We start from the raw sequence: 19,745 nt of genomic DNA, 5'->3' as shown, positions 1-19,745 counted from the left end.
CTGAGTCTCACTTTTTCTTGGATTTCTTAGTTTCCTAAAGAAAGAAAGTAGTCATAAGAAAGGAGGAAGAAGTATAGTTATACACAAAGACTAAGATTTGAATTTCCAGGGAATTGAAAAGGTGTTAAATAGGGGACCAGTTACCTTCACAAATAGTCCAAGAACAGTGGAAGAACCCGAAATCTATTCTCCCATATGGGCATCAGCATGAGGTCTACTTGTATTTTTCTTTTGCCTGAGTAACCCTGGTGGACCTTTGATCCTCAAGGGAGAGCTGTAGGGTGTAGTATTCTGGGTTGGTAGCTGCGCTGTGGAAGACAAAACTGTTATCTATGCCAAGGTGTGCAACTGCATGCACTGGATTCAGATAATTTGATTGTGGCCAACTGGACGCTTTGGTATCTCCTGATCCATCCCCTGCCAGTCAAGTTTGCCTTTCTTCTGTGCCTGAAATCAGTACCTAAATAAAATATTTTTTCTGTCTGACTTCTGATCAAGGATGATTCCTGCTTAGTAGTTAGAAACTTTCTCTTGAATATCAGTGCTAAATGAGAAGCTGGACAGAGAATGAAACCAGTTCATTGAGAGAATTTGAAATGCTACTTTTTGTTGTTCATTTAACCTAACCAATATAATAATATTAGTGATCACTGTCTATAGATTCTGAGACATGGAAGACATAAATGTGAATAAAGTCACTGTTAAACAAAGTTTTTTGTTGCATAATAATTATTAGGTACTCAAAAATTTATCAGATACATTTTATTGTATGACTTAAAGAAAATGTAACTTTCAAAAATTTTTGAGGTAGAACAATATGACTTGTAATAAATATTGTGAGTTAAAATCAATTGCCCAACCATCATTCATATAAATCTTCATAAATCTATCCTGAAATCCTTTCTGTCCCTATCCAGAGTGCCCTGCTGCATTTGTGAGAGAATCCTCCCTAAAAAAGCATCCACTTTTCCCTGTCTTTGCTCTTTATTCTCACTGTTACCATCCTTCACACAGAGATAAATCTCTATGATGATAAAATAGATCTGGTATCTTATTTCTTAGGTTCAATGATGGTGGGTGTGGTTTTTATTAAGGCTGTCTTTTCTTCAGGTTTCAAATGTTGGGGAGGAGCAGTTTCAGGCTCCAGAGTAGTAAATGCCTTAAGGACTGGAGGTTCCTGGTTTTTCTGTTGCTCACATTTACATTTAGAACATAAATAAGGAGTATTTCTCAATGCAAAAAAAAGTTGAACATAAGGTAATTATGACAATTTTCTCTCATTTTTACAGTATGCCTTTAATTGAAAATAACATCATAATTAATACTTTCCTCTGCATTCCATTTTGGCTGTAGGGTGTAGGTAGGCCATACATGTGTGCAGAGAAATACCAAACTGCTCTTTTTCAACATGTAAGCACTGAATATCTTCCAGTGCTTAAGAATGCACTCCACATGAGTAAAGTTACCCATGTCTGCAATGTAAAAAGCAACATATAAGGGTTGACCATCTTCTAGAAACTTTGGCACTGAGCTACCTATCTATGCAAAAAGAAATAACTGTGTGCCCTTCCTTATTTCTATTTGATAATGGCCTCAAGGCATCCCTCAGGTTTTCTCCACTCCAGAGAAAGTGTATGTTATCTGGAGAGAGTAAAAGATAAAATTTGACTAGCCTATACACCCTTGAACTAGCACACAATTTTATCTTCCCCAGTAGCTTATGAACTTTCTTTCTATGTGTGTGTGTGTGTGTGTGTGTGTGTGTGTGTGTGTGTGTGTGTGTGTGTCTGTGTGTGTGTGTTATGTGACAGGAATATTTAAAGAAGGAAAAATAACTTTTTAGTAAACTATTGCTTTTGTTCATTAGAAGAGAGCATACTTAAAAAGCTGAGTTGGAAGCAGGGCTGTACTATAAATGCAATCACCTCTGGAGCTAAGGCAACAACTGACTTGAGGAATTCTGCCCCCACCTAAGGAAAAAGAAGCCTCCAAGACACTTGTGTTACTCATCTAATCACCTGGGCAATTTTTGAAATTCGCAGGTTAAACTTATAAGTTATTGCCTAGCAATCATATTTTATATATTAGTAAAGGCACATCAGTCCTTTATGCATACAGAAAAGAAAAATATGACTATTTGCCCTTAATTAACCTGTGTAAGGCACAAATGCTAATCACTCCCCTACAATCTGCTATGAAATGTAACCAATTGTTTCAAGCTGTCTGGGCCTAATCTCTGAAGGAAGGGGTAGTCTAAGTGATCTTAAAATACACTGAAAAGCTTAAGGAGAATTTCAAGTATACTAGCAGAGGTAAGTATGATAGATAAGTGGAGATTTTTCTGTGGTTGAGAGCCAATTTCCACTGGGGATACCTAGAATGTCCTGGCCATGATCCATCAGTTGTTCTCAGTTCCTGTTGGCCCATACAACCAGAGATCAGTCTCCAGAAAGGAAACCAACTGTCTATCTGGTCAACATTCCACTGCTCATTGGCTTCAATGGAGATTCACCAAAGAGAACTCTGCTTTAAGAGTGGCAGCTGCTCTAAAACCATTTAACTAACTGGCATAATAACCACTTTGTCAGAGATCTATATGGAATACCTAAATGCCCAAGCAAAATCATTACCTAGTACTTTATAGGTTCACAATGAATATTCAAAAGTCCATAACTTATTACTGAAGTATTTTTACATATATAAATGAAAGATTGGAGAGCCTCCTTAGTCTAAATGTTTATTGAGCCTGTGTGTTGCTTGTGATAATAGCTCCTGGTTTCTCCCAGAAATCAGTTCTTTCTGCTATGTCTCAGATTGAGTCACCTGAAGGAGACCTGCACAGAACACTAAGCTGGAACATGGATTTTATGTGTTCTCCTGGATGATCAAAATTCTATTGTCTCACCTGACCCAGAAATGGGGTATGTGTCCCTCATCTAAGGTGACTTTCTTATCTTCAGCATTAGCAAATGCTCACTTTCTACATACTTAACTTAGTAGGAGGAAAATGTTGGAACAGTGCAGAGTTATTTCTAATTTTATATGTCTATAAAAGGGAAAGTTCAAAGTGACAGGAAAAGATTAGAATTAAGGCTGGAGAAAGGAAAGGGAAGTAGCACAAGCTTGATACTCCTCAAGAGTATAAAGGAGGATCAGAGCCAGTCTGTCCCAGCAAAAACTGTCCTCCAAGTCTTAAGAATAATCACTGACCTAATGTCATTTAACTGGTGGAAGGAGGTCCATGTTTCACAGTAGGCATGCCTATTTTCTAAGTCTGAGCTAGATTGTATTTAAGATCTATTTTACAGAAGTGTATATGAAAGTCTATGAAGGCTAGTCTAATGTTATTCTCTCTAGTTCTATTGTCTAAATAAAGTCAAACAAGAGTACCAGTAAATTTAGTAACTAGTTCAAGTGCATTCTGTACAAGAACAAAACAGAAAAAAATGTTCTATTAAAGAAATATCACAAAATTTGGCCAGGGATTTAGTTCAGGGGCTCAAGCACTTTCCTGGCAAGCACAAGATCGTGAGTTCAATCCCTGGTACCAAAAAAAGAAATATCACAAACTTATAACCCTCCCAAGTTTTAACTTAGATTTATCATTATTATAACAAAACTCTATAGGAGACAAAGCAAAAACAATTATAAGTAATGAACAAAAGACAAGGCACAAGTAATTATAAGCAATGGGCAAAGATAAGGCAAACTCTGAAACATAAAAATTTGTTACCTGAACCAGTCTCAGTCCAGAATGTAAGAAAAAGGCAAACTCACCTCAACTTGATTATTTCAGTGGAAGAACTCCAAGTGATACAGGGAAAAGAAACTCCCAACCTGCGAGATGCATGGTATGAATTTGTGTTCTCTAAAATAGAAGAATTAATTTTAGGAACAATGGAGGTTAAGAGCAAAATACATTTATCAAGAGAAAAAGATTCTCCCTAAGAGAAAGAGACAGAAGGGGTCCCAAATGGATTGACTCCAGTTTTATACTTTCAATATTTCACAATAAATTTTCACATTTGATAAGTTTTAAATTCAATGCCTATCTTCAAAATTGGAAATATGTTTCTTTAATTTTTCCAAAAATTATTAGTGGAAAAAGGCTCAGATAACGTAATTGCACAGTTGCAAGGATATATAAAAGTGTCATATATATTTGGAATACACTTCTTAATAACAAATATATTCATATGAACAAGAAAATAACTTGAAAAAGAGGAAAGTTTAGGAAAGGAGATTTTATAATGTTCTGTAAAATGATTTACAATATATGGAACCTAAAACCGAAGACAGAAATTGTGAGGATATAAATACAAAATTTTTTCCCTTTCACAATGCAATATTCTCAATTGCCTACTTTCTTTCTCTAACTTAATGAACAAAACTATGTCTTACTGATATAGGACCAAGCATACCCAAAATTAAAAAGTGAATTAATGCACACATTGAGAATATTTGCATAGATACTGAGCAGCATTCTTTTTTTCTTCTTCTTCTTTTTTGTGATACTGGGGATTTAACTCATGACCTCGTGCTTGCCAGGCAGGCACTTATGCCACTGAGCTAAACCTCCAGCCCCCTGAGCAGCATTCTTAATAAAAACAATTTTATATCCTCAGGTGTTTTCTGACATGTACTATAAAAATAGTTGTTGATCTGATTTTATTTGTGGAAATCTGTGTGTGTGTGTGTGTGTGTGTGTGTGTGTGTAATAAGTAAGTATGAATATAAGATATATATCAAACTTGCAGCATATGTTAAAAATTACATACTTGTAAATAGTACCATAAGAAAAATACAAGTTTAAAATGTAGAAAAATAAGTTTTCAAAAAAGTTACCATAAAACTATCATCTCCTGATACTCAATGGAAAAGTATGACCACCTCTTTTCTGGCTGGTTAGTCTGCATGGTGAAGTAGAAATTCCTGATCTGCTCATTCAACAAGTTTCCTAACTTTTCCTCATCAGTTGCTTTCTCCACTGAAGATGGTGATGACAAGACGGTTGGCGGTGACACCTGTTAGAAGAACTCTCTCCCCTATGGGGTGCCCTTGAATGATGGCTCCCATTTTTGTGGTGGCTTTCTCATCACTGATGAGTTGGTTTTGTCTGCAGCTAACTGCTATGAGCCTTAGGGAACAATATTCACACCCCTACACTCCAGAGTCAAATTATCCTCCAACTGCAATAGACAAACAAGGTCAATTACAGTTGTGCATAATAGATAAGCCATTCAGTACCTAAGACTCACAATATCCCATCAGAAATTGTGAAAAGTACTGGGGAATCTTTACAAACACAGATATCCTTAAAGTTCATGAAGGCTTCTTTATCACATTACTAAAGACATGGAAGGGAAATCAGGACTGATGAAGATTCATATGAAGTTTCTTAAGAAGTATATAGTGATATCATTATGGCTTAACAAGAAAATTAGGGAATACAGTATGGACATAATAAAATGTAACATATATCTACTACTTTAAAATAAGCATAATTAATTCTCCACCCATGACATCCTACTGTTATAACTGATTTTGCCTCATCTCACTATGAAACTCAGTGATTCCAACCAAAGCAGAAACAGCAGATGTTGATCAATCTCTATCAATTGATTTTCATCTCCAAGGCCAAGCAGTTCTGTTCTATTCTAACAAGATGCTGAGATGTGTGGGCACTGTCAAGCACGTGGGTCCAGGGAACTCTATAAACTGTACTATGTGTGCTAGTGCAAAATACTACCTTAAGTGCTCATTGTCTGTATAAGTGAGTTCTTGAGGAGGATCAGGTGTACCTATGCTCAGTGGTTGGGAGGTTGGCAAAAGAAGAAAAAGCTCAGGTTGAATACGTAGGAAACTTTCAATCTTTTAACCCAGCCGACTGCAGGTTCAACTGGGAGAACACGATATTCATGTCAGTGAGGGTGATGAGCAATTCACTGATGCAGCCAATTTTATACTTCATCCCAAATAAGATGATAAAACCATTAATAATGACATTATGCTGATTCAACTGAAGTCACCTTCCACCACCAATGCATGAGTGGGCACCATCTCTCTGCCAAGATCCTGTCCTTCAGCTGGTGCTGAATGCCTTGTGTCTGGCTAGGACAACATCCTGAGCTTTGGTGGTAAGTTTCTCCTGCAATACAAAGGTAAGTCTGAAAGTTGTAGAAACTCTGACTTTTCATCCAAGGCCAAGCTCCCAGAGATAGGCTTCATGTTCAGGAAGTGTGTGGTGAAGTGAGGAAAATGCCCTTCTGGATACAATGCAAGATGAACCATCAATGAACTGCTAAAGATGATGTCATATTACTTAATTTAAATAAGATTAGTGACTTTCAAAAGGCTAGAAATAGAAGAGGCAAATAGAACCAACATAAAGGGCCTCAGTACTAAATGAATCATGCATTCGCTTGAGAAAAAGTCTCTGATCTTGACTTCATTTACCACTTATATTAGTGTCAGAGAAATAATGATTGGTGATCAGAACTGTTTGATGAAGCATGGAGGGATCAAGTGGTCTCTTCAGTCCTAAGTGACTGGCAAATGCAAAGAGTAGGAGCTGTGTGATAGTGAGGCCAGAATGAAATTTCTGGTCATACTCTGTGTAGTCCTCTTCTGCTCTAACTTTTGCATTCAACAGTCAAGTTCCCTTCCCTCCTTCAGTGTCTGGAAGTCTCTATCCTCTGATACTGTTTACCAGAAAGCACACCCAGGTCATATCACTAACAACAGGTTCTCGTGGACTTCGTGGAAGGTTGGCAAGGCCTCTTTATACTTCACGGTTCTCCTTAATGTCAGTCTTTGTCATCATACCCTTTTCTTTTCTGAACCACAGAGTACTGTAAAAGGTCCTTGGTACCAATTGTAAAAAAAGAGAGACAGCTTTGGGATGAATTATAAATTCATTGTGATATTTATTGTTGAATTATAGAAAAATGCACAGAAGATAATGCTAAACAATGAATCCAATCACTATTGCAGAACGGTTCCCTTGGGGAAGCTGCAGACCTTTTGAAATGGCTTTAAATCTCTCCAGTCCTCTTCATCTTCCGTAGGCCTATAAGGAATGAAGAGGGCCATAAGAAAGGGAGAAGAAGAATAAGAATGTAGTAAATAGAGAAAGTTTCAATTTCTGGGAGCACAGAAGTTGCTTCCTAGAGGAACTGCAGCTGTAAAGAGGCCCAGCTTGAGGGAGGAACATCATGGGTCTCATTTTCACGAGTGAATACAAACCACCATGACTTGGAAGGATGAGGCAAGAGGACTTCCATGATTTTGAGCCAGAGTCAACCACATAGCAAGTCCCATTCTCAACCCATAATAAAAAACAAAAGGAGAAATAAAAGAAAGAAAAATCACAAAACAAAAAGAAGCTCTACCTGTCCTTTTGCTCTTATTCAGAATGATTCTGGTGGCTCTGGGGCTTGCAAGGGACAGCTCCAGGGAATTGTGTCCTAGGTCTCTGGCTGTGCTCTCAACAGGCAAACCTGATATCTATACCAGTGTGTGTAACTACCTGGACTGAATTAAGAGACCATTGCTGCCAACCAAACACCTTTGTTTCTTATGTTCTGCTATCAGAATCAATGCCATTTTCCTTTGAGTTTGAAATTACTGTATTAAAAATATTTTTTTTGTGTGTCATGTCTTTTCCCTGATGGTCTTTGCTTGTTATTCATAAGCTTTTGAAACACAATAAGTTAGAAATTTGAAATATTTTATTGGGAAATTTGAAAGACTTTTCATAATTCATCCAATGAAATGGCTACACACTTACTTGTCACCTGCTATATGCCAAACTGTGAGACACTGAGGATAGAAGGTAAGTCACCATCATGTCGCCTATATAAAACAAGTATCAAGAACTTCAGATAATTTTCATTATATGATGAGTATTGTACATATGCGGTCATGCATTTTTGATGGCTGATAATGTGTGTATTAGTAATGACAGACAATGTCACTAAAATGCAGAGTCAAAATCAGTTGCCTAAAGTCAATCAAATAGCTCATTGTAAAACTACAATGAGGCCCAAAATGTCTGTTTCCACAGTTCTCCAGTGGTTCTGTGACCACTTGTTCTCTTTCCTTGTTTTCTTTATCTATGTGAACTCTCAACACTGGAAAATTCTAGATGGGTAATGTTTCTAAAATTCTAGGTGGATAATGTTTCTAAAATCTACTGGAGTGTTACATTTTCCAAAGTATCACCTGCCTGTAGGTTCTACTTCTACAAAACCTTGTTTTCTAACCAAATATGACTGCATTAGCATTCACAGACTGTGAAGAGAGTCAGCACCTACCCCCACTACCCATTTCCCAAACCTCAGCCCAGATGATGGAAAAAACAGGCAAAAGAGTGACAAAATTCAAATCAGTCAGCAGAACATAGAGATCATCTATTAGCAGATCACAGCCTTGGATTTGAACAAGTGAGTCTCCTCTTCCTCCCTGCCTGTGGTGTACAAACGCTCTGCCTTTCTTCCTCACTAGCTTTCCTCTCCCATCTCCATTGTCTTTTAGATCATACAGAATAATGTTTGTCATAAAAACCCTACACAGAGCTCTTGTACATAAGTGGTATCAGGCAATGAAAAGCCATAATGAAATCTGAGCACAGATCCAGTGGGATAGCGACAGCAGTATTAGGGAAGAAAATACAATCTCAGAAGTATGCTATCGTAACTCAGCATGATCAAAACACACACACACACACACACACACACACACACACACACACATACACACACAATGTCCTGTGAGTTACAATCCCACATATTTGTTTCTCGGTTTCCGGAGCCTGATAGGTTCATGGTCAGAACATCAGCAGGTTTGATGTCTGGGGAGCTCCTGCTTCCTGGTTTACTAACACACCACATGCTTTGTGTTTTTATACTGCCATATGACTAAGAATGCTAGCATTAGTCTCCTCCTATACTTGCAAGTACACTGGACCTACTGTAGGGGTTCCTCTCTCTCAGCCTTATCTAAACATAATCAGTTCAAGTTTCTACCTACTGGAAGAGAGCAGCAAGAAGGCACAAAAATGAGACAGAGTGAAGAAAAAAGAATAGGGAGAAAAAAATCAACAGATAAAAGGAAAGAACGTTTAAAGGAGGGAGCCAGCCTGGAAAATGTTCAAAAAATAAAGTGAAAAAAAATAGTAATAAAATAGTAATAGCAATAAAGCAGTAATGACCAGAAGGAAAAAGAAACAACCAAGAATACACAAACAAGCAACAATGAATAATAAAAGTTATAATAATTAAAAACCTTTTACACAGTTGTAGCATTAGTGAAAAGCTTTGTTGGTGAACTTTTTGGAGTGTGAGCATACAAACTGCAGCCCAAAACCCACATTTATCGCAAAGCATCAGCATTGCAATTAAACTCTAAAGAGCTGTGCAGCTGCTCATTTTCCAGCAGGTATCTGGCCCTTGGTGCTCTGCTATCTGATGCTTAGTTGCTGGAGCAATGCGGGCCAATTTGCTAACACTGCTAACAGCAGTGTGCCCACTGCTGCACGTGTGCCATAGATCACCACAACTGACCTAGAGCATCCACACAGCTCCCTCAACGCTGAGTCACAGTCTGTTTGTGACCAGTAACGTAGTTTCCCCATACGAACCACTGAATTGTCTGCTCACAGGAGTGAGGGCTGTTGCTCCATCTGGAACTTCGCTCCAAGTGTGGATGACTACAGGCCTCCATCACTGTCTCAAATCCCATCGCCTTCATCACTGTGGGGGGAAGGAAATGCAGTGCAGTTATTCAGTTCTCTGGTCCTTTGCAGGCTTCTCCTGTGACCACACACTATCACTCCCTTTATGGCTCAGCAAATGTCTCTCTCATCCCTCCACAGGCTTTCTTTTCTTAGTTTATCACAAGAAGACCTCTCATCATGTGCCATTCTCCCCCTCTGTGCTTGTAGCTTTCTATGTGTCCCTCTTTCAAGAGTTCTGCTCTCAGACCTGCCCATAGAACCTGGGGTACCCCAGGTATAGCAAAGGAGAGTGCCCCTTTGCCAACACCAGGTGGTAAGCAGAGCCCCATGTAATCTCTGCCTTTTTCTAAATGGCATCATGGGCGTATATATGCAGTCACTGAAAAGAGTCATGTCATGATCCTGTCTCTACTAAAATAGAAAAGCCTTATTTGTGATGGAAAGACTTATACTTCTAATGTCAGGCAACCATGGGTAAGGATTTTTCCTTCATAACTTCTTCACCTTACATGCATGATGGAGCTGACATGAGGGAGTTTTTTTCAATCTGTCAATATTCCACATTTCTCCTAGAGTAATTTCCTATGAAGATGTAGATAGTCAATCACTCTGTAATTTTTTTCTCCTCATTTCCAGTATGAATCTGCACTTAATTTTGTTCTGAGGTGATCCCACAACCTAAAGGAAGCAACTGATGAGTTGAATCAGTGTCAAAATCCTTTTAGCCACATCTGAGCAGCAAAAATATTTAGGAGCAGTGGATCACAGGCTTGTTTATCTTATTAAGTTTAATCTTGTCTATTCTGTAGGTTACCACCTCAAAGCACTGTGACAGATTATTTTGTTAGAATTTGTATGTCCACAAACTTTAGTAGCAATATACAAGAGCAAAGCATGTTCAGTTTGCCTATCACACCTAACAAACATAATTATCATAATACAATCGATGTATCTTTGATATTTGTTCAGGCTATGCAAAATCTCATAAATAATATTTATTTTAAACAGAAAAAGTAAGGAATAACAGAAAAAAGTGTCATACCAGGCTAGTAGGAGAGTAACAAGTTGTACATTGTTATATTCACAGTAGTTGTTCAGAATACAAGATATAGGCATGAAACACTGTCCAGAAAATTCCTAGCACAAAACTTTCTCTCAGTGAACCAAGAGAAACCAGCTGTATAACTATCTTAACTACATCTTGTGTTTTCTCTTCTTTCCTTTCCACTTTCTCCCATCACATCACTAATAATTTTTGACAGTCACACATTCAGTATCTCTTAAGTTCTATTTCTTTTTTCCTTAAGTTCTATTTCTTTCCAAAATTCTTATACAATTTTCTCAATGTCTTTTGTAATTTATCCAAACTTTTACTTAACTCTATATTATATTTTATTTCCTATCTTGGACTCACAGTAATCTTTTGACAAGAATTTTCCCTGTGAGCCGAATTTTAAGTTTTTGAAAATTACTCCTTGGAATCCTACTTAACAAGGGGCAAGCATGGGAGGCTGGCTGTTTCAAATTCTTGCCTAACATTTTGTATCTGAAGCCAATCCCACACTCCTTTATAAATACCATTATGTTAGGAGTACAAGAAAACAAATTTCTCCTTCATTGCTCCCCCAATTTTATTTGAAGACTTGTTAATATAATAATATTACATTTAGAACATGAAGCCAATGGAGAAAGACTAAGAGAGCTGTTAGTTTCCTTTCCTTGTGGAATAACTGAGAAATTATTCCCATGTTATCACTTTGCCACCATTTAAATCAGTAAGATTCCTTTCATTATTTCTCTAAAAATTTATGTACATTCCTACCCTAGTACAAAAAGCATCATCAGTCATATGTAACTTATCAATAATAAGTTACTTTTATCCAATTAAAAAACATTAATGATGTAAATGAATAATTATCTAACTTTGCTACTTTTTGTTTTCCTTTCTTGATATTAAGAATATACAAACTTTAAAATAAAGAAATGTGTTAACTAGAATGCACTTATGGCAGCTGTACTCATCAAGTGACAATTGTTCCATCTTTCAGTTTATCAGAGTTCCACTTGTTGAAGCAAAATGTTTTTCAGCATGTTTACCTTTGTTGTAAAAACAAGGTCACAATACAGCTAAGATTATTGCAAGCCTAAGCCTGCAAAAGATTATTGCTACATGATAAGTTTCACTCGGAGACAGCAACTTGTTAGTTCTTTTGTTAAACTTTGCATTTTTGAAACTTGTTTAATTTTTCTAACTCATGAAGCCTCATAGATACTTTTGGATTATAAACCAAGCAAAACAGTAAGGATATATTAAAAATATAATGATTAGAAAACATTCAGGCATTTATCAAAACTTATTTAATAATCATTTCCTTACAGATTTGGTAAAACTCACTATACATCAGACTCTAAATTAGAACCCAGCAAGAATGGCAGGGTAAATACTCCAGGTGCTTTTGTAATACCTTACTAGTTCTAAGCACAGGCCTTTACTCAAAACTAATGTGTGCTTTACACTTGCCTTGTTTAATCTAAGAAGTGATTACAAAGGGCAAGCAAGCCTCTCCATGGAAGGTAACACACTAGTGGATTCTCTTGAACCTAAAACCACAGGGGGTCAGCCTTTAGGGTAAGACAGCTGCCAGCTCTTTTGAGAGCCACCTGACTCTCCTTCCCTTCTTGCATTGCACAACACTGTGTCAGTTGCCAAAGAAGAAATCAGAAGGTTTCATCGGCTGTAAAATCAGAAGATCTGAGGTTTAACGTCTTTTGGAAGCAGATATCACAGAGAAAAAAAGTGAAGATATGAAATCTATTTTCTATAATGTTGTTAAGTTTATAAGATTGGGGAGAAAAATAAAGTGCAGTTAGACAAAGCAAAAATGATTGACAGGTCATGCCCAGTTCTGCTGGTTTGCATGCCATAGTTTACTTCCAAACAACTGAACAAGAAGTTAGGAGACAGTTCTTTTATCAATAACATCAAAAATGCCCAAGAATCAACCTCTACAAAGTGATTAAAAAACATTCAAACACTTTTAGTTGCATCAAAATTTATATAGAACAAATAAAAAATGTGAGCATTACAAATATGCATAAATACAGATCCAAGTATATCTTTGATTTATTACCCACGACCTCTAGTCTAGCATGAAAAGCAAACCAATTTAAGAAATTTAAAAGTTCCCTCTGGAATAAAACATAAAACCAAGTTATCCATAATAAAAATTCCCCATTTTTCAATTCTTTTTAAATTAAGACACCATAACATCAAATGTAAATCCAACAGAAATGCCAAATATTAATTTTTCCCTGAATAACAACTCCTCCCTTGAATCTCTCAAGATTTTAGCAGAAATTTCTTCTCATCTGAAAACTGGAACTTCTATCATTAGGGTTATAACGATCAGTCAAAGAGATCAAAAAGTAGAAAGCCAAGTTTACATAAAGGAGGAGTGGCAAGGGGAAAATAATACAGCTGTAAACTTCATGGTCATAACCTTTTGGAGTATGTAAAAGGAAACCATATCTGATATTAGAAGCTCAGCTGCCTATTTAAATATACAATTTTATACATATATATTTTTCAAATGGATATATAAATGACAGAAATACTCTGTCAATATGGTGCTGTGGGATTCAGGACCAGACCAATCAGGAGACACCAGCACCAGAGTAACTTTGAAAGACATTTAGGTTTCTGATACTAGTGAGCTGATGGGAATGTCAGTTTTAAATCATCAGCCCTGTCTTAAATTCAGCAGTCACTTACATAGGTTTTTAGAAGGAGATATAAAAAGGCAAATAACACAGTATTTTATAGTCAGTTATATCTATACAGATATATATCTTTGTCATAAATTGCTGGGAAGGATTTATTCTGTAGAAACTAGATGAGGTTACTACCATTGTCTGAGACTGGGCAGAGGTGTCCTTGAAATTATAAATCTTTGGGACTTGAAAGTAAGCAAAACACCACTGTCTGGTTAAGTTACACTTACCTTGTAGCTGGCACTTGAATTGTCAAGGCTCATTAATTTTGTTGCTTTCTAATAATGGGTACAGACTGTGCTTCTCAGTCTTAACCTTGAGTAGTGTTAGAAATATAGCTTTAGAAATACACAATTTAAAGTTTCCTTTACATTTAAAAATAATCTCCACATTTCCTCTCTTTTGTTTTACATGGAAAACTCATTGTTTCCACTTTCAATAAGCTGCTAGGAAGGAAGTAGTTTGTAAGAGGAGTTACTGATGTATGGCTTTAAATTGTTTAGACAGAAACTGGGTCAGAAATTGCATCACACAGGACTTAGAAGAACTGACAAACTGGTCACTATTTGCCCAAACAATGCTCCTATCTAATAAGAGAAAATCCAGGGATTTCCCACCAGGAAGAAACTCCTGTCCCTTTTGTTTGCAGCTGCTATCTGCTTCAGAAGTATTCAGAGCTGATGGGAGTTTCTTTGTTTATTTGTTTGTTTTTACTATTCCTGACTTGTTGTCATATGTCTTATTTAATTTTTACTCCTCGCTAAGACAAAATACCTAATGACCAAAGTTGGGAAAGGAAAAGTTTATTTCTTACAGTTTTTGGAAGTTTTAGTCCATACTCAGTTCCAAGGTGGGGTGACATGGCAGGGCCACAGTTCATGGCGGTTTCAAACATCAAGCAGATACTGGCAAAAGAGAGCAAGACCCTCTTACTTCTTGTCATTACATCACATTCTGGCTCCACCCCTATGTGGGTGTAGCACTGACACCATCAATCCAAGCACTATACAATGAACCAATCACAGATGCATAATGTAAATTGCATGAGGCCTGGGGGCCACCAACATAAACCATAACATTCCACCCCTGGCCCCCAGGACTCATGTACATCCTTTATACAAAAGACAGTTAGTCCATTGCCAAAAGTTGCCAAAATCCTAACAGTTTCAGCATTGCTGAAAAGTCCAAATCCCCTCTCCTCCAAGATCTATGGCAACCTCTTAACTGTAGCCCCTGTACAAATGAAACAAGTTTAAACATTTCTGAAATGCAAACACACAAGATAAACATTACCATTCCAAAAGTTACAAACAGGGGAATATAAAGCATTGGAAACAAAGCAAGTTCAACATTCAGCAGAGCGAACATTAAGTCCTAGAGTTTCATACTCAGCATTTGAAGCAACCTGGTTGCAGGCTCCAAAAGGTTAGGTGGTTCCACTTCCATGGCACTTTCTGAGATCTCAACTCCCGCAGCTTCTCTCTTAAACCCTCTTTGCTCACCTTTTGCACATTTCCTTGGATGATCCACATTCCTGACTTTTCCATACTTCTGGGGTCTCCATTGCACCTTTGGCTTCATCTTAACATCTTTGCAAACTGCCCTCTCAGGGGCACACTGCTTGGCCTCCCAGGCCCTTTACAATCAAGGTGGAAGCCGTCTTACTCTCAGAATTTATGCATTTTCCTTGCACCTAAAATCAGCACCATGTAGATGCCGCCAAGGTTTGCTGCCGGTTGGAGCAGTATCCAGGCTTTTCTCTCTCTTGGCTGTAGGAGTCAATTGCCTGGATCACTGAGCTCTGTGAATCTAATTGTGAAGAAAAGCTTCTCTATGTTTCCACCATTCTGGAACCTCATATGGCCTCCATCATCATTTTGGAGCATGGTGCTCTGCAGCTTTCTCCTCTGAGCAAATTCTTTCACTTTTGTAGCTTTGAGGATGCAAAGGGTAGGGACCTGCTGCTTCCTGGGATACTCCAGGGCCATCTTTCTTATCTCTCTGTTTCTCCTTAGCAATAAAAGTCTCAACTCTATCTTTACAATCCACACCTTTCCTGGAATTTTCCTTCTGGCCAAATTCACAGAGTTGTAGTTATCCTGCTGGGCTTTTTGCTCTTGATTTGCAACATAAAGCTGGCCAAAAGTCCCCAACAATAGCTATGTCACAGCCACAACATTGGACTGCCTTGAAATTTCTTTTCCAGATTAATCAGTCCATTGCCCTTTGTCTCAGTCTCAGGCAAAGTCTCTGGACATGAGCAAAATGCAGACAAAATTTCTGCCAAGCCATAATACACATCATGGGGAGTCTAACAACCAATGCAGTCCTTCTTCCCCAGCAAAACCTACCAAGCCTGGTCTTTACCATGAGGCTTCCTATCAGCCTTCTGGTCTCCTGAGCTCTGACCAGAATCTCCTCTACAGAACAGCCTAAGCTACTCCAGCTCTATGGATCCAGGTGACATATTTGAACCTTTCCAAACTCTGCCCACAAGCCATTCCCAAAGCCTCTCAAAAACATGGTCAGGTACAGTCATAGCAAACGACCTCACTCCTGGTACCAAATTCTGTCTTAGTTACTTTTACTCATCGCTGAGACAAAATACCCGATGACTAAAGCTGGGAAAGGAAATGTTTATTTCTTACAGTTTTTGGAGGTTTCAATCCATACTCAGTTGGCTCCAAGGCAGGGTGGCATGGCAGGGTCATGGTGGCTGCAAATAGCAAGCAGAAACTAGCAAAAGAAAGCAAAATATTCCTCATTCCTGACATTACATCACATCTTGGCTCCACCCCTATGTGGGTGTTACACTGACACCATCAATCCAAGCACTATACAATGAACCAATTACAGATGCATAATGTAAATTGCATGAGGCCTGGGGACCACTTACATAAACCACAACAGCATAATAGCAGCATTTTCCTTCTAGGAAAATAGAAATGCTTCCATGCTGGGCTCTCAGGAGATCTAAAGCTCTTTTATTTTGTAGAACAACTGTAGTTTCAAGAGTCTGTTTGATGTAATAGCATATCTATAGAGGTTTTGTATGGTAGCAAACACTCCTGTTATTTGAGCATTTAACTGTGAGAATTGTTTTTGAACTATATAACTGTGAATATCGCTGTGTCACTAAGAGTTAAGCTCCCTGTTATTGTTATTGTCACCAGAATGGACAATATATGACAAGGACACACTTTCCTGTGACTGGTGGTTATGCATAAGGCCTCTCAGATCTGAGTAAACAGATCAGAATAGCAAGTGCACAGAGGCTCAGGGTAGGACTGTTAAACACCTGGTGTGGACCTTATCAGAATAAAGAAATTTTCATGAGCTGCTGCTAGGGAACCTGAAGTAGCAGTCAATACATGTATACTGTTAGCAGAGACATTTAGACATTTGGATGAACCCAGGAAGCAAGAGGTGTTTCCCTACAGACTATGGAATAAGGCTGAAGTAAGTGATGAGGCATTTGTAGAATTGAGTTTAGGTTAGGTTGGGTTAGTCTTTGAACTTCACAGGAAAGGGCTGAAAGGGATACACAGAGCCAACAGTCATTACTCAGCTCCAGATTTACAACTTAGAAGACCTTAAGGGTGCCATTCAGAAGGCACAGAGGTCATGGGTCAGCGGTCCTGTGAGATTTGCAGCAGGTGCAGGAGACAATGGGAACAGCAGAGGACTTGGGGAAGGAATGTTGATAGGGATGGGGGTAATAAGGGTTCCCAGATTTTTATGATTTTTAAAATAAGCCATAGGTTGGGCTGAGGATTTAGCTCAGTGGCATAAGCACTTGCTTTGCAAGCAGGCGGTCGTGAGTTTGATGCACAGTACTGATAAAAAATAAACAAATAAATAAATAAAACAAGCCATAGGTTTTGTCCCCACTCATTCACCTAGACTCTTATTTGATGACCTGATGATTGCTCTTGATGGGAAGGATCTGAAAGAGTGTTCTGCAAGAAGTTGCAAGTTCCCTGTAGGTAGGTTGGACTTGAGGGGAACTAAGGTAGAAGAATGTCTTTAATTCCACCCCATTCTATGACATAGTCCCACCTTGGACAGGATTCAGATGAAAACAGAGATTTACAGCACCTTTTGATTTGTCACCATTCTGGAAAGAAATCACTGTCATTTGAGTGATTGAGCGATATTTTTGTTCTCAATCTAATTTTTCACATCCTGAGGAGTAGCAATGGTTTTTTCCAATTTGGGAGTTTTAGCGTGAGCTGGATATGCATCAAAATAAGGTAAATTTTTAAAAAAATTAATAATAATAATAATAGTAGCAATAATAATAATAATAATAATAATAATAAATATGTACTTTAGTTTGGGAGGGGTTTCATGTAATCTGATTAAGAATTATGACAGGATTTAAACTGTAAATTTAAATTTGGAATTTTCAGCACCCTGAATTGCTGTATGTTCCTAGAATGTTTAATCATATTATCCACAGAAAAATCATTTTAAACACTTAAGAGTACTTAATCTAATGACTACAAGATAAGAAAGAAGAAAACAAACTTTTTTAGAACTCCCCAATCCTCTGAGGATGCAGTCCAAAATACAACGGCAAATATCAAGACTAAAAAAAGGAAAAAAGACTAAGAATTCAAAAGAATAATAGTACATCAAGAATATAGATATTCCAGTATACACTGTCTGTTTACTCTTTAGCCATGCTTCAACTAAACAGCTTCCAGGGGTGATGAGAGCAGGGCTTTGAGTGCATTGTCTATTCAGGGTAGTCTTCAGGGAGCTGGTTCATCAGGGGCAATCATTTGGATGGCCCCTCTGGCCTGTGGAGTGATGAATTCAGGGATGGATCTCTGCTACTCTTAATGCAGTGGGAGTATTCAAAATAGTAAGATTTGGCCCCCTCGAGAAAGCAGATGATGTTTTTTTCCTAATCTTTAATCCAAACCATGTCACCTGGATTATAGGTATGAGCAGGAGTATCAGTGGGAATGGGTCCCCTTTTAGCTATGTTTTTGTGTGTCTAAAAGAATGCTTTTTTCTGTCTGAATAAACTGTTCCTATAAGGTGATATTTCCCAACTGATGTAGGTCTCCTTGGAGACTCTTTATTAAAGGTGGGAGCCTCCCAAGCAGAATTTCAAAAGAGATGTATCCAGTGGGCCAAGTGATATTCTGACTTTAAGTGAACAATGGGCAGAAAATCTATCCATGATGCCTGAGTCTCTTGATAATATTTAGTCAGTATTGTCTTTTTTTTTTAATTTTTATTTTGAAAGTATACAACATAACAAATCAGAATAAAGCCCAGAAACTAAAATCGTACAGTGAAATCGGTACAGAACTTCACAGCAGGTTACCGGGATAACAGTAATAGGTATCACAGTATATTTTGTTATCTTTATAATAGTTGTTCTTTCAATCCCGTATATCAAAATGAGATGAAATATAGAACACTATAGAACTTATCAAAACAGAATATTGAATAGAGCAGTACCATTAATCAGAAAAAAGCAAAACAGTAATAAAAATATTTGCCTTCAAAGAAATGGTAGAAAGAAGTCCCCCTTATTTGCTATGGTCAACCTCCCAGGAGATGCTCAGATTTCTGGTTCCCACTGGCTAATGGGCAGGGAGGAAGAGGAGAAGGAGGATAGGGGAAGTGGGATATTTGACTCTAGGCCATGTAGCAGTAGGTTCACTATTGCTAAGCAGGGAGGCAGAATGGTCATTTGTTTTCACAGCGTCCTCAGTTACAACATGGCGTGGATTTCAGGAGACACTGCTAGTTCTCCTTCTGGAAGGGCTGCAGTGGACCACACTACCACCGCTTACCAGGGAGGGGAAGTGCTGGCTTAGCATCCCAAAGTCCTAAATTCCAACATGGCGAGGATCTCAGGAGACACTGCTAGTTCTCCCCCTGGAAGGGCTGCAGTAGGCCACACTACCACCGCTTACCAGGGAGGCCTGGGGATTTAGCTCAGCGGCATAAGCGCCTGCCTTGCAGACAGGCAGTAGTGAGTTTGATCCCCGGTACTGATAAAAAGGAAAAAAAGACAAAAAAAAAAAAAGAGTGAAACTCTTGAAGACATAGGCACAGGTCAGTATTGTCTTTAAAGCTCAGCTTCGTTGTTTTACCTTACCGGAACTTTGGGCCTATAAGCATTGTGAAGGTTTTAATTTTAGATTTTGGGGGGTGTCATCTCTGCAATAAATGATGGCCCATTGTCGCTGCCTATTGTCAGGGGCAACCCATA

The 19,745-nt window shown here is 38.1% G+C and overlaps 1 pseudogene; it reads left to right on the top strand.

Moving 5' to 3' along the window:
* The first annotated feature begins 3,844 nt into the window (after positions 1-3,844).
* The window catches only part of LOC100713033 (trypsin V-B-like), a 32,747-nt pseudogene continuing 16,846 nt past the window's right edge, over positions 3,845-19,745 (top strand).

This window comes from Cavia porcellus, unplaced genomic scaffold (genome assembly GCF_034190915.1).
Source record: "Cavia porcellus strain 051 isolate PalLab524CR breed Dunkin Hartley unplaced genomic scaffold, mCavPor4.1 scaffold_6, whole genome shotgun sequence".
NCBI classification, from domain to species: domain Eukaryota; kingdom Metazoa; phylum Chordata; class Mammalia; order Rodentia; family Caviidae; genus Cavia; species Cavia porcellus.
This window is presented reverse-complemented; position numbering and strand designations above follow the sequence as displayed.